Raw genomic sequence first — 15,203 nt, 5'->3', positions numbered from 1 at the left:
TTCAGTATAAAAACCATTACGCCTATGGAGAGTCTCCATAAACCACAAAAACCAACGTGTGTGTGTGTGTGTGTGGTGTGGTGTGGGGTGGTACGTACATATGTGTGAGTCGGTGAGATGAGTGTTACAAAAAAAACATTCAACATTCATTATATGTTGTTTTTTATGACATAAAATTAACTGAATGGTCAATTTTTTTTATAACCCCCTTTTTTTATAATAGCTACATAACACTCTTACCTACTCATACACACTCGATCCCTCTCACATATGTATTTACCTCTCCCCACACATATATTATTTTAATGACACTGATCACAGAATCCTTGCACAGTATCTTGGTTGAGGAACCACATCATTTCACTGTCTTGCTGGATAACACACTCACACACTCACTCACACACACACACACACACACACACACACACACACACACACACACACACACACACACACACACACACACACACCTTCTGCTGTTGAATACAAAATAATATGTTTGGAACATTTGATATGCAGTTTCTGACTCTGCACCCAGGCTTTGAGGCTTGCTGTCTGAACCCATGTGTGCTACAGATAGCCTAAATGCACTTCAGACAGCAGTATAGACCTCTCCAGGCCAGCAGACAGTGTGTTTAGAGCAGATATCATTTATTACTCTGAGCTAAATACTTGTATGTATGAATACATAGTATATTAAAGATTGAATATTACAAGTTGCCTATATTTAGGTAGATCACGACTACCTGTAAGTCAGTTTTTGATGCCATTGGTATAAGACAATCAATATCGGCAGCATGCAGACAAGTTTAGCTGTGCAATCAATGTCACTGTGCTGTCACTAGACTTGATGGCTATTAGCAAACTGAGGTTTACAAACATTACATTTGAAGTTAATATAAATTTAAACTTTATCATTACTTACAAACATTTTTAAATACAAGACAAATAAGTTTGAATAAAAATAGTGTTAAAGTAGCCTATATTTTAGTTTAATGCTTGTCCGTAAATTCAGCAGTTTTTCTTTCAGACAATTATGAAATTCCATATGCAGTAAATATGTACTTTAGTCCTACATAAGTAGTCAATTTAAACTATAATACACTTTCATTTTATGGCAAGTAAAATGTCAAAAATCATTACATTCAATTCACTTCTATAACAGTAATCTTTTAAAGTAGACTAAGCTATATTATTTTCGTAATAAGCACACTTTTAAAAAGGTTCTCAATGCAATGTGTCTGTGTCATGCTGCACATTCACCTCTAGATGGAGACAATTCAATACAATTCAGTCTCAGGCTCCAATCCTAATCCACCATAAACTTCCGGTCAGATACAGTTCATTTCTGTGCGATTAAATAATGTTATGACCTCTTCTAGTGTACACATTATAATGCCTTAATGTATTTATTCACATAATATGAAAGGTTCTCCAAAGCATTCATACAGTTCTCAAAACAAAGACACGTTTCTCAAAACTTTAAACACATTTCACCTGTTTGCACACGCTAGAATTAAAAACGCCATCATTTTGCACAGGTTAAACCATGTTCTCATTCAGAAAACACAAACACACAACATAATGAACTCAAGCATCAGATGAACTCAAACAGTGCAAACATTACAGTTTTTTCCAACTGTTTACACACAAAATCTTTTCATGTCACATGATTTTTGAAACCTCTCACTCAAAGTGCAAAACTACACACCAAATCTCCAAAACCATAAGCTATTTCTCAGCCTTTGACTCAGTTTTCAATTGCATAAAAGTGTTTTTTCAAAACACTACACACAATTCTCTACCTAAAACACAATATCTAACAGGAAGTGACTTGCTTTCCTTTTCCAAACACAACCAATCAAAATGCTACACTTATTCACCAGGTCACACACACACACTCCTCACATGTGCAAACACTAATTGCTTAACTGATCACTAACCAATCACTGCTTTACTGTAGTATAGGCCTGTAAATAGGTCAAAGGTCAAAATACCTGTTTTGAACAATGGATACCAACAATGGACAGAGAGTAAGAGAGCAACTTGAGTCGATTTACAGCGGTGTCCATAATTTGAACCTTCAGAAATGAGAACAAGTATGCAACTATCTAATGACTATTTTAGCATTACAGTAATGTACAGTAAAATACGTATGACTGCATAGTATTGCATAAACATTTGTAACTCAGCCATTCATTTACTGCATTGAAAGAATGAGGTTGGTTATCATGCTGTACTACATTTTTTTGTAAATTGTTTACAGTTCCTATGCTGAACACATACTGTGTTTCAATTCTGTACAGAGTGGAAAGGCAAAGACATCATGGAGGACGAGGACGCTTGTTTACAGATGTACAAGCAATTATAAATGCAATTATAAATATGGTTTTGGCCAACAATGCAATTAGGATTCGAGAGATAAGAGAGCATATCTTGAATAATGACACCATATTTAACAACATCAATGCTGTAAGCCTGTCGAGCATACAACACATCCTCCAATGGCATCAAGTGACGATTAAACAACTTTACAAGGTGCTTTTTGAGAGAAACTCTGACAGAGTCAAGAATCTGCGACATGACTTTGTAGAGGTATGTATGCAACACTACTTCCAGTACTTCAGACATACCATATTTACTCTGTATATCCTTTTGTCTGTTACAGAGAGTATTGGAGATGGATGCATGTAATTTGCCATGAATTTATTTATGTGGATGAGGTTGACTTCAACCTCACCAAAACCAGGAGCCACAGAAGAAATGTAATAGGACAGAGGGCAATTACCAATGTCACTGGACAGCGTGGGGTTAATATAACTATGTGTGCTGCCATCACTCAAAACAGGGTGCTCCATCACAATGCTGGGTCGGTACAACATCGGCCATATGCTCACTTTTCTGGATGCAATTTACACAATGCTTGTCCCTGATCCAGACCCGGAGCCTGTTAGATTTGTGGTTACATGGGACAATGTTAGTTCTGGTCCAAGACTGGTTTTCCACCATCCACAATTTGTAGTTTTGTTTCTACAAACACCCCCCCCCCCCCCACCCCACCCCGGGACCCCACACACTCAATTGTGTTTTTTACTGTATTCTAAAGAATATACCTTTGGTTTACCTGCGTTTATGGTTTTGTTGTATGCTACTGTATACAACTGTAATGTTTGGCCTAATAAATATTTTCTGCATTGCATTGGTGATTACAGTGTACTTGTTACCCCTCTCAGCAGATTACTTTCATTGTAGAACATTGTATTGAAATGTAGCTATAAGCCTATGAAAGACCAAAGAGCTTTAGATTTAGAACAACAGTGTTTACATGGTATATCCAAACATTTACTATTATGAAAGAAGTGTTTGCCATTTGCTGCAAATGCTTCATTCTGACATGTTTATGGGATTTTGAAGGAGATGTGAGGCATTTTGTGTGTGCAGTTTTGGGAATTGTGTGTAGAGTTTTTAAAAAAGGTGGCATTAGTTTTTAAAACGTGTGTAAGCAGTTGGAAAAACTGTAATCAGACGGTTACGTTTTACAGTAAATTGCTGTTTTTCCTTGGATTAACGGTAATCTGCTGGCAGCACGGTTGCAAGTAACTGTTTTTCTACAGTTTGTTGTCGTAAATTAGAGTTTATTGCTGTTAAATTACATTTCATGCTGTTTTTTTTTTCATTTTAAATCTTTAACCCTTTAAACCCTGCACCAAAATCCTCAGTTTTAAATGAACACTTATAATGTGTGCACACTACAGTGTTAGCTTAACACTGAAACAGTGACGTTAATGAGATAATTCTGTGATTAATTAAATGATGATTGAGCATTAGTGATGCACAGATGCTGTTAACAAACAGAATCACCGAATGAAAGAGAAACACAAGAACTACAACTGACTTCAGCCACAGCCTTTGATGAAATAAACTGAAATAAAGAAGACATTAAATCTCTCAAGATCTGATTAAACGGCTCCTAAATCAGCATTACTTCACACATTACTAACCAGACTGATGCTATTTCTGTCAGACGTCTACGGAAATGCAAGTTTTTATATTTATTTGAACTACCATGATGGAGATCAGTGTTAGCTTTAGTTGGGCTCTTGAACCTTGACTTTTTAATATTAACTTTTCTTTGGTGACTGTAAACATGGTTTAAAATGCATTTGTTAAGGTGGAAAGAACCTGAGGAAAATCTGTAATTATGTTCGTTATGTTTTGTTAATGACTATCATTAGACTTCATATTCACTAATATGTGAATTTTTTTCTCAAGTGTCTCTACTCTTACTAAAATGATGATGTATTAACAGCCTGCTCATTTCTTTGCTCTAGTTTATGTAAGATTGTTAAAAACATTAAAAACATGGGCTATATTAGTAAGCATTAGTACATGAGTAGGGAATAGTGAATGAGGCTGTAGGGTTTGATTTGAAACACAGTCTCTGAGTGTCGACTCTGAGCGCTGTTACTTCACAGGACTGCAGAAGGATACTCTCGAAAACAACAAATATTACCCAGAATTCATTGTTTTTTTTACTGGATTTTACTGTTGTAATGAAAAAAGCAGAATGTTACTGTCAGAATATGGCTGTTTTTTAACAGTAAATGTTTACAGTGCAGATATAACTGCAGTACAAGATTATAAGATGCATTATGTGAATGCTTGGCTAAAGAGATGTGTCTTTAATCTAGATTTAAACAGAGAGAGTGTGTCTGAACCCCGAATGTTATCAGGAAGGCTATTCCAGAGTTTGGGAGCCAAATGAAAAAGCTCTACCTCCTTTAGTGGACTTTGCTATCCTAGGCACTACCAAAAGTCCAGAGTTTTGCGACCTTAGGGAGCCGGTTGGATTGTAGCGTGGTAGAAGACAAGTTAGGTACGCAGGAGCTAAACCATTTAGGGCCTTATAGGCAAGTAATAATATTTTGTAAATGATACGGAACTGAATAGGTAGCCAGTGCAGAGACTGTAAAATTGGAGTAATATGATCATATTTTCTTGACCTGGTAAGAACTCTAGCCGCTGCATTTTGGACTATCTGTAGCTTGTTTACTGAAGATGCAGGACAACCAGCTAGCAGTGCATTACAATAGTCCAGTCTAGAGGTCATGAATGCATGAACTAGCTTTTCTGCATCAGAAACAGGTAGCATGTTTCGAAGATTGGCAATGTTTCTAAGATGGAAGAATGCTGTTTTTGTAACATGGGAAATATGATTTTCAAAGGACAGGTTGCTGTCTAATATAACACCCAGATTTTTGACTTTAGAGGATGTGACAGTACATCCGTCTAGTTGCAAATTGTAATCCAAGAGATTCTGTGTACTGTTTTTTGGTCCAATAATAATATCTGAATTTAATAGGAGAACATTATTGGTCATTCAATCTTTTACATTTTTAACACAATCTATTAGCTTGAATATGAGCATCAAAATGCAATTTTCTGAAAGAAAAAAAAAAAAAAAACCTTAAGCCTGCAAATGGCTGAACAGAAGAGTTTATTGCCAAAAGTGGATTGTCACTTCTTTGAGTACAACTTTTCAGCAACTGAGGCCTTGCCGTTCAGACTCTAAAGACTGCTTTATCACTGGACCTGTGAATGTATAGGAAAGAGAATGCAAATCAAATTAACCAGTGATTAACAGTTTTACATCAGTGTTTGAATATATGTATTATAATTTGCATAGACATTCAAATTTTTTGAATTCTTAGAATGAAATATTCATAGTGGACTATGTTTTTATAATACATTAGAAGTTTATACATTGTAAGAATACACTTAGACACTTAGAACACACAATAATTTATGGCACATATAGCTATAATGTATTTATGCAGTGGTGAATTAATGTGATATATAAAATAAAATGATATGTTTTTCAAGATATCTTACTTTTGAAAAGCAGATTGAAGCACATGCTCATTATATAAATATTTAAAACACATTGCAGCGGGCGTTACTATACATTAAACCCTAGAAAACCTGAATCATTTTGCTATTTTCTTACACAAAGTACACATAAAATATACTTTAAATAAGAGTAAAAAACAAAAAACAAAAAAAGACACTAAGACTTCACTTAAAGTACGCTTGTGTTAAGCATATGACTTAAAAGCTCAACTAAGCATATATTTATTAGCATGCTTTTTTAGAATTATATTAAATTCTATATTAATAAATATAAAATATTGAATATATTTGAATGCACTTCAAATAAACATGTAGTAGGTTACAAATGAACAAATGTACTTTAAGTAATGTATTTTTAATACATTCAATAATATATATTTTCCATCTGGGAGCAAGCAGACAAACCCATTACATTTGAAAGGGATAATATATATGAACATGTCAGTAAAAACATAAACATCTATATCCCTTGCTTACTCAGAAAACCAAATTTATGATTAATTGGGGAAGTCGTGGCCTAATGGTTAGAGAGTCGGACTTGTAATCCAAAGGTTGCGGGTTCGAGTCCCCGGCCGGCAGGGATTGTAGGTGGGGGGAGTGAATGTCCAGCGCTCTCTCCACCCTCAATACCACGACTGAGGTGCCCTTGAGCAAGGCACCGAACCCCCAATTACTCCCCGGGTGCCGCAGCATGGCTGCCCACTGCTCCGGGTGTGTGTTCATGGTGTGTGTGTGTGTGTGTGCATTTGTTCACTACTCACTGTTGTGTGTGTGCACTTGGATGGGTTAAACGCAGAGCACCAATTTCGAGTATGGGTTACCATACTTGACAATACGTCACGACTTGATTGGACTGAATGTCATTTTGTCAAGGTAAAAAATAGTTTTTGAGGTGGGGCAATTCTTAATAGACTTTTAACTCATTTCCTCTACATCTGCAGTTATCTTTCTCTAGTTGCATTTACTCATTTCCCAAAGTTGAAATTGAAAGTTGAATTGTCAATAAAACTGAAGACATCACATAAACTGACTTCATAAATTGTTGTTGATTTTCCTCAAATATTTTTGTCTGGACTTGTTTTCACATTTTATATTTATTAATGTTTTAATAGTCATGCAGTGTATATTTATGATGTATCTCAGCACAGAGAGAGTACTAGTGCAGTATATCTGGATTATGCTGCTGTTGTGTTTCTATATAAAGCATTTCATCACTCCTCAGTGTGTTTGTAGTTTGTTCACATGAGCTGCATGTTTTCATTTTAATAACGATTCTTCAGAATTGTGTAGTTTTGTCTTGTTTCCTGCAGAGAGAGCTGGAGGCATGAATCAATGTGCTTAAAAATGACCTGGAAATGACATCAAACAAACCTGTCAAACTGCTGTTAAAAACAAACCAGATGAGTCCATACATAATTATTATATATTATTACAGATGGAGGAGTTTGAGACACTTAATCAATTCCTGAAGGAGGATGAGGAGCAGAAGAGAGTCAAAATTCAGCAGAACACCATCCTTAGTGATGACTGACAAACAAAGAAAAAAAAAGAGGGAGAAGAAGACGAGACGAGAGACCAGGTGACTAAATGAAAGTAAAAGAAAGGATAATATGTTAAGAGTTGAAATCTATGCCTGGACGTTGAAGTGGCAGCATAGTGTGGTAAGTTCAGAACGTCTTCTTTATGTAACCACGTAGATATGAAGAAATAAGTTAGTGATGGTCATTTTGAGGGTAAGTTATTGTGAATTTAAAGATATTTTGTTGCCAGAATAATTTTAAACTTTTAAACTGTACTAATTATATTATATAATTATCAGACAATATCAATAAAACAACGATTGTTGATTTTCTTGCCCAAATACCAGAATATGATATGCTTGTTATGATGTGCCCTTAAAATATATATCTGCAGTTTTTACCTTTGTTTTAGTTTACAGTTTACAAAAGTAAAGGAGGAGATGGGGAGGAGGAGGGATGCCGAAAGAACTAACAACGGAAGTGGTAAGAGACTGTCTTTATACTTGGATGTTAATTGGAAGATTAGATGGGTGTACTCCTCCTGAAATTACGTTAATAACTTCACATCATTACAATCAATATAGTACAGATTACTAGATTTCACAGTTAAGACATTAAGTAGTTAACTAAAAAGTGTTTGTTAGAACATCATGTTTTAAACTGATTCATACATGCATGTTCTGAAAGGTGAGTCTGATAGTTGTTTTTAAAGCTGGTTTAAATGACTGAACACATAATATGAATGAAAATTAAACAACACAACAACAAAATACAAATTCAACTTACTGATATACATCACCTTTTGTTCATGGGTAAGCTTACAGCCACAGGCCTAGATGAATTATTGTATGTTTACATTAAAAAGCAATAGTTCACACAAAAATGAAAATGCTTGATTTAATCAGAAGCTCATTTAAATAGGTAGCAGCAAAAATAAATCCTGTAAATCCTGCCCCCTTCTTTGCATCGTCAGCACATGCTTCAGTGCTCTGAGAGTGTTTATAGTGCTGTGAGTTTAACACTTCATGACTGAGAGCAGAACACAACACAATCTTCATCATCACACAAGACACAACAACAACAATGAACAACATCATCATCCTCATCTGCACCACTGCAGCTTTTATTCAAGGTAAGACATAAACAATTTGACACTGGTGGTGCTGTTCTTGTAGAAGTATATGATGTAGATTTAAACACTAATTGACTTCATTTTCTTTTCTTCAGAATCCAAAGGAGTCACTTTGACTCAACCTGAAGTAAAAACTGTGCAACTGGGTCAAACAGCTACAATAGAGTGTCAGATTGATATTGTGATACGCTACAATTACTTAGCCTGGTATCAGCAGAAACCTGGAGAAGCTCCTAAACTCCTCATATATTATATAAACAGCCTCCAGTCAGGAACTCCATCTAGATTCAGTGGCAGTGGAACAGCATATACTGGAAAAGATTTCACTCTAACCATCAGTGGAGTCCAGACTGAAGATACAGGAGATTATTACTGTCAGAGTGAACACTACATCAACAGTAAATATGTGTTCACACAGTGATAAAGAGTCGTACAAAAACCTCCGTCAGTCAGAGTCACAGTGACTGCACTGATACAGCTGAGAGATACTGCAGCTGCTGACGGGAGGATCACAAACAACAAAAAGTTTTCACATTCTTCAAATTAAAAAATAGTACTTATTTTCATTTTTTACTCTCCTTGTCTCATGCAAAGCTAATCTCCATTTGCAGGTGTTTTCATGGTTCAGTGAGTGAGCCCTGACCATTTCAATGTAAAAAAGAAGACAAAATATTAATCAAAACAGACACAATAAACATTTATTATCTGAATTAATATTTAAGTGAATGTTAATTGAATTTTGAAGTTCATTAAAGTTTTAAAATATTTTAAGTTTTTAATGTATACAGTTAAATAACATTTCATCCATAAATATTATATAAATATTAATCAGCTTATCTACTTGATCTCCATGAACACTTCCTATGACTATGATCCTAAATCCACCAAACCCTTAATAAACACCTCAAAATCTAAACATTTAGCTCTGGAATTAGAGTACTGCCAAACAGTCAAACATTATGATTGTTTATGAATCTATGTTGCGAGCAGATGCTCTTTAATATCAAATCTAGTATCAGCCCAGTATATTTTCCTAGAGAACCACTAGCATCTTTCCAAAGTTCATTCAGTGAACTTACTAAATGCAAGTTGGATATACATGTGTGGTTCACATTAAGTTTTTTTTTTTTTACAAAATTAAACCGCAGTTAAATAAAAAGAACAATACATTAATATTGTAAATTAATAAAGTATTTCTAGACCGATGTTGAGTGGTTTATTCTCTGTACACACAGAAGGGGGCTTCACTAGAATGTGAATGAACACTTATCTGAACATCAGCAGACATGATGATCAATTATCTTCAACATATCACTTTAGATTGCATTCATTCATACACAAATAAAGGACTGAGTGCAGTACATAGTCATACAGCGAAGTTTCAGGACTGTTTCAAATTGTGGAATCTAAATTGGAGTATAAATGTCAAACAGTGACAGAAAGAGCTTAAATGTATTGAAGATTATTGCCATTTTTGTCCATCCTGGTTGTTTTTATGATCATTTATCAAGTGTTTTGTCCAGCAGTGGAGATTTATTGATGTCATGAAACTTGTCAGTTTAAATCGCCCTCTTATTTTACTTTGAATTAAAATTCAATATTCACATTTTAGTCACTATTAGTGATGAATTTGTTGCCGTTGCTCATAAATCTGTCAGTTTAATTTAGTTATAGATTGTAACATGATGACACATTGAGTGCAGTGTCTCAGTAAAGACTGAAGATGAAACTGTGGCGTGATAAATGATCTTTTAAAAATCTTCAAGAGTGAACTACAGTCTTCAGGTAATGATTTAAATAGCGAGAGTCACTTTGCATCGTCAGCACATGCTTCAGTGCTCTGAGAGGGTTTATAGTGCTGTGAGTTGAACACTTCATGACTGACTCTGTTTATCATAATAACAGACACAATGACTAAAATTACATTCCTCTTTCTCTTGATCTTAGGAATGTATTTTCAAGGTAAGGCATTGCTTTATTTAAATATCTTATTTTAATAGCAATTTTCTATAACAAAATCTATTTTTTTTCAGTTCAGAAGTTTAATGTCTTTTAATTGTTCTTCAGACTCTACAGGACAGGTGACTGTAATTCAGACTCCTACAGAGATACATGTTCAGAACGGACAAACAGTCACTCTGACCTGTAAAACCAGCAGCGCCATTGGACGCCAGTCAGATGGTCACTGTAAGAACTGTTTCTCCTGGTACCTACAGAAACCTGGAGAAACTCCTAAACGTTTAGTGTACAACATTAAAACCCTCCAGTCAGGAACTCCATCAAGATTCAGTGGAAATGGAGCCGATCATGGAACTGATTTCACTCTGACCATCAGTGGAGTCCAGCCTGAAGATACAGGAGATTATTACTGTCAGAGTGTACACTATATCAGTAGTAGCTGGGTGTTCACACAGTGATAAAGAGTCGTACAAAAACCTCCGTCAGTCAGAGTCACAGTGACTGCACTGATACCGCTGAGAGATACTGCAGCTGTTGATGAGAGGATCACAAACAACACAATGACACAGTGTATCAAATATTTCAAATTTGTGTATTCGTACAATGTACCAAGCAAATTTAATATAATCACATGTCAATACATAGATTTTCACATTAAATTTGAATACAATTTTGGCTCATGTGATTTGAAATTCTTTTAGTTTTCTTTTATTCAAATTTAAAAATTGTCCCAACATTTCCAGAATTTGGGTTGTAGATTGTTCCAGAGATTGGGCGCTAAATAGGAAAAGGATCTGCTGCCAGCAGTTGATTTTGATATTCTAGGTATTATCAAATGGCCAGTTTTGAGATCATAGCGCACATGAAGGACTATAATGTGATAAGAGCACACTCAAATACTGAGGTGCTAAACCATTTTATGTTTCATCAAGCAGCAAAAACATATAGAGCTGAGTATCATCAGCATAACTGTGAAAGCTAACCCTGCAAAGAAGCCTACACTGGCCCTTTACGCTACACTGGCCCACTTAGGGCTACCAGCGCAGGGCCCCTGAGAATTAGCTGATTGGCAAAACGTTGGCCCCTTAGCACTGGCCCTGCACGGGCAGCCCTCACTTAGCCTGCAGGAAGCCTAAGCGCTGTTTTATTGAAAATAATAAAGTTTGAAGTCACCGTTATGGAGGTAAGCACTTTCTTTAGTTGAGCTCTTGCCCCTTGCCTTTTAACTTTAATAATTCTTTGGCTGTTATAACTGTGTGTTTCTGAAGCACATTTGTTAAAGCAAAAGTTAAGCAAAATACTCTGTGAACTGATGAGACAAAAGTCCCATTACATCTGGCGTAAAAGTAACAGCGTTTCAGAAAAAGAACATCATACCAACAGTAAAATATGGTGGTGGTAGTGTGATGGTCTGGGGCTGTTTTGCTGCTTCAGGACCTGGAAGACTTGCTGTGATAAATGGAACCATGAATTCAGCTGTCTACCAAAAAATCCTGAAGGACAATGTCTGGCCATCTGTTCGTGGCCTCAAGCTGAAGCGAACTTGGGTTCTGCAGCAGGACAATGATCCAAAACACACCAGCACATCCACCTCTGAATGGCTGAAGAAAAACAAAATGAAGACTTTGGAGTGGCCTAGTCAAAGTCCTGACCTGAATCCTATTGAGATGCTGTGGCATGACCTTAAAAAGGCGGTTCATGCTCGAAAACCCTCCAATGTGGCTGAATTACAACAATTCTGCCAAGATGAGTGGCCAAAATTCCTCCACAGCGCTGTAACAGACTCATTGCAAGTTATCGCAAACGCTTGATTGCAGTTGTTGCTGCTAAGGGTGGCTCAACCAGTTATTAGGTTTAGGGGGCAAGCACTTTTTCACAAAGGGCCATGTGGGTTTGGATATTGTTTTCCCTTCATAATAAAAAACTTAATTCAAAAGCTGCATGTTGTGTTTACTTGTGTTATCTCTGATTAATATTTAAATTGGTTTGATGATCTGAGACATTCAAGTGTGACAAGCATGCAAAAAAAAAAAAAAAATCACACCACTGTATATAGTGCTTTTCTGGGTACTCAAAGTGCTTTACATAGAAGGGGGGGGGGGGGGGGGATCTCCTCATCCACCACCAGTGTGCAGCATCCACCTGGATGATGCGACGGCAGCCATATTGCGCCAGAACACACACCAGCTTGTTGATGGAGAGGAGACAGAGTGATGAAGCCAATCAGTAGATTTGAGGATTGTTAGGAGGCCATGATGGTCAGAGGCCAATGAGGAAATTTGGCCAGGATGCCAGGGTTACACCCCTGCTCTTTTTCAAAGGACATCCTGGGATTTTTAATGACCACAGAGAGTCAGGACCTCGGTTTAACATCTCACCCGAAAGGCGGTGCTTTTTACAATATAGGGTTCCCGTCACTACACTGGGGCGTTAGGACCCACACAGACCACAGGCTGAGCACCCCCTGCTGGCCTCACTAACACCTCTTCCAGCAGCAACCTAGTTTTCCCAGGAGATCTCCCATCCAGGTACTGACCAGGCTCAACCCTGCTTAGCTTCAGTGGGCAACCAGTCTTGGGCTGCAGGGTGATATGGCTGCTGATGATATGACTGTCTGATCACTTTCATCAGATTGGTCAATGTGCAATATACTCAGTCACATATACTTTTATAATTATACTGTACAGTGAGTCTTATTTATTGTCTGTGGTTATATTAGGGTTAGGCGATGTGTATTAAATTGGCATCGGATGATGTCTACAGTGAAACATCGCACGGGGGGTGTTAAGGTGCCCGAAATGTGAATCCGTATTGAGAAAGGCATGGAAAACAAATAAAGTGCTCTACGGAGCCTCATCGTTAAAATATTTGCAGATCTGCTCCGAATTAAATGCCCTGCATATATTAATAGTGGCTCCCTGATGCCCACAATTTATATAGAGTTTAATTATAATTGCGAGAGAAAGTATTTAAATATTTTTTTTTTGCTCCCATCTCATATATATATTCCCTTTAGGTGTTCTGTAGTACACGTCATTTCCTTTCTGAACACAGTATAGGGATGCGGCAGATTGCGGGAGAGGAATCACGATGCTGTCTATCAGCCCAACCCTAGGTTATGTTTGTTTTCTAACACCAGGAACACTGAACAGTGCTCCAAATTCATTGTATGCAAAAAACACAGTGACAAATATACTTTCAATTCAATTTAATTTAGAAGCTTTATTGATCATTTTAAAATGAATGATATTATATTAATAAAAAGGTAACATTTAATCAAGTAAAATTGAAAACTAATGAGAAGGGTCTCTTTCTCCTACAGACTTACAAGTAGGTATGGGTATTGTTAAGGTTTTAATGGTATTAATGGTCTTAAGATACTGCACATCAGTCCAGTTCTTTAACTGTACACTTTTTGTTGTTGTTGTTGTTTGATTGGCTTCATATTCTGAAATGTAAAAATCTATAGATAGGTAAAACAGTGAGCACTTTTAATCAATTTCGTACACAGTTATGATTACAGCTCCATATGTTTCGCTTTCTAGGGTTCTGACAAATAATGCTACCTATCAGATTATGCTACCAACACTGTATTTTTATTACAGTAAGGGTAGGTTTAGGGTTGAGGTAGGTGTACACAACAGGGTAGCACAAATGGACACAACACCGTTCGTAACAAGCTTGCTCGGTAGCTCAGGCTGCACAGAATTGGTCTTCGAGCACGAAAATCTCTGGCACAAATCCCAAGAAAAATATGACTCAGGAAGAAAGAGCTGCAAGATGACAGATCAAAAAACAAGCTGAAACGGCATGCTTGTGATTGCACTTTAACGTCACATTTGCTTTTGTTCATATACTATCGGGTTTAGGTGTATTGCAGATGGTCCGTTTTAAAACGTTTTTTAAAACGTCAAATAAATTACATTTTATACCTATTAGATCATGTTTTATTAACATGTACACCTACCCAAACCCTACACTACCCCTTACAATAATGCAAAAACTAATTATTGTACAGTACTGTACATCTGTATACCCTTAAGCCTTTACCATAAAACGTACCATATGTACGTTCATCTGTTCCGTGGGGGAAAAACAAACAAACAAATACTCTTTAGTGCCACTCAGTGGACATTTCTCTTGGAAACAGCAGTGAAATGGTCTTATTGGTACATATTTCGCGTCCTGCTACAAAGTTCCCCCAGGTATGTTTTTGTCATGAGACCAGGTTGGCATTATAAGACAATTGAACATAATATGAAAATCACAAGAAAGCACAAGATGTGAAGCACAAAATGATACATAAGATTAAAACTTTTTGACATTGTTCTTTAGGGAGGAACTCCGTCTTTGAGTTGATCTGGATCTCAGTTGAATCTGTTGGTTTTGAAGATGAATATGAACTTGTGAAAACTTTAGATAATATTTCTTTGTCATGTCGCTTGTAATGACTGGTTAGGACAGATGTATCCAGATGATATTTTATAGCTTGATGCATTATTTGGTGAGGACGCGACATCAGAAAGTACTGGTTCTGAAGATGATCTACTCACTGTGATTGTTTTTTGTATGCCTGTGTAGAGAAGTTGAATGATTGAAACGCTTCCCACATGCAGTGCAGTAATATGGTTTCTTTCCAGTGTGGATTCTTTCATGTCTTTTCAGAGTTGCTGACTGACTGA

General features: G+C 36.5%; 1 gene segment (V, D, J or C); it reads left to right on the top strand.

Annotated features, from left to right (window-relative positions):
• Nucleotides 1-8,463: 8,463 nt before the first annotated feature.
• On the top strand, nucleotides 8,464-11,196 carry LOC306866806 (Ig kappa chain V region 3547-like). The segment is given in 3 exons: nucleotides 8,464-8,562; nucleotides 8,658-8,979; nucleotides 10,630-11,196.
• Nucleotides 11,197-15,203: the final 4,007 nt, after the last annotated feature.

Source organism: Barbus barbus, assembly GCF_936440315.1.
Source record: "Barbus barbus genome assembly, chromosome: 48".
NCBI classification, from domain to species: Eukaryota; Metazoa; Chordata; class Actinopteri; order Cypriniformes; family Cyprinidae; genus Barbus; species Barbus barbus.
This window is presented reverse-complemented; position numbering and strand designations above follow the sequence as displayed.